This window comes from Myotis lucifugus, unplaced genomic scaffold, assembly GCF_000147115.1.
Source record: "Myotis lucifugus unplaced genomic scaffold, Myoluc2.0 scaffold_48, whole genome shotgun sequence".
NCBI classification, from domain to species: Eukaryota; Metazoa; Chordata; class Mammalia; order Chiroptera; family Vespertilionidae; genus Myotis; species Myotis lucifugus.
Genome location: NW_005871096.1, coordinates 1,474,841 through 1,476,354, shown reverse-complemented (window position 1 = coordinate 1,476,354; position 1,514 = coordinate 1,474,841).

The window sequence follows — 1,514 nt, the reverse complement described above, 5'->3', positions numbered from 1 at the left end:
AAACAAAGGGGTTAGGGTAGTCACCTAAGTCTGTCAAACCTAGGTAGCGGGCTAGATCCCCAGGGGAAGGTCGCTAAAAAGGCCAAAAAATGGGTTCTCTCCTCATTTCTGGATGTCCAATGGGCTTCTCCCTTCCCACCTCCCTTTAAAAAGCAAACGTGTGTGTGCTTGTGTGCATTCCGTGGGTGCGTACAATTCTCTTATCTACATATTTATATCTCCCTTTGGATCTTTTTACATATATATTAAAAGGGGGTTAAAGGAAACAGAATCAAAAGATCTTTTTTCGGGAAGGAGAAGGAAGGAAGCAGGGCTGAGGAAGTGAAAGCAGCGATCCTTCTAAGGGAGGGTTTGTGTGGCTTCCCTCTGTCCCATTAGTAACACTTTAGAATTCTGTTAGGAACGACACAGTCTGTCACCAGCATGGACTCAAGGTCCTGTTTCCTTGGACACTATAAAGTTAAGGTAAATGTGAAATGTAGTGTCCCCAAACTCCCGATCTATAGTCCTGCACCTGGCTTGTACATCCAGCTTCTCTGCGTCAGATGACCCCCCCCCCCCCCTTGCTTACACTCTTTAAGAGTACGATGCTCCATTCTCAATGATAAGACTTCAAAGGGCAAAGCTTCTTATAAACTGACATTAGAGGACAAGATTTCTCAGCACTACAGCATTGAGTTACCTTACAAAAGCAGTTTTGAACCTTCCCAGTTCTATAATGTGTCATCTTACAGAAATCTATTGGACATCTTCTGGGGTCAAAAAGATCTGCAAGTAATAAAAAGAGCTTTGCATGGAATATTGTTGGAACATAGTGGGATATTTAAGAAATGCATTTTTTTTCTCATAGGGTTTATTTCTTCTTCATGAGTTTCTGACACCAGAAAAGTTCTGCCCCTGCTGTAAGTACTATTATTTAATTCTGCTGTGACTACGCTATGTCATGTTCTGTCTGGCTTTTCTCTAAGTTGGTGTTTCTCACCTCTTGCAACCCAAATATCATTCTTTTTGTACCAAGATTAAAGCCAGTAGTTACTGCCATCAAGAGTAAAATATTTCATATTAAATAGAAAAATTGTTTTTGAGAAGGGCAAGGGCATGTAAGCTGAGTCATTCATTTGTCCATTTAATAAATATCTACTGAGACCCTATTATTCACCAGACATCAACATGAGGTAAACAGACACACAACCCTTGCCCACAGTGAGCTAGCAGTCTTGTGGGGATGAAGACATCACCCAGAAAATCCTAATATGGCAAAGTAGTGTCAATCATGAGATTCTACTTGAGCTATTCCTTTATGTTTGGGGATTAACCAGCATAGTAAGGACCTGTGTCATGTCCTCCAAATAAAGCACCAAGGAATGACATGACTAATAATAGAAAGATCCCTGAACAAAGGTTTTAGATGAAGTTTTAACAAGCTAGCACTCAAGGATAGACCTACAGTGGAATAGGAGCAGTAGAGTAGAGGTGGCTATGTAGGTGACAGGAAAACATGCCTGATGAAAGCC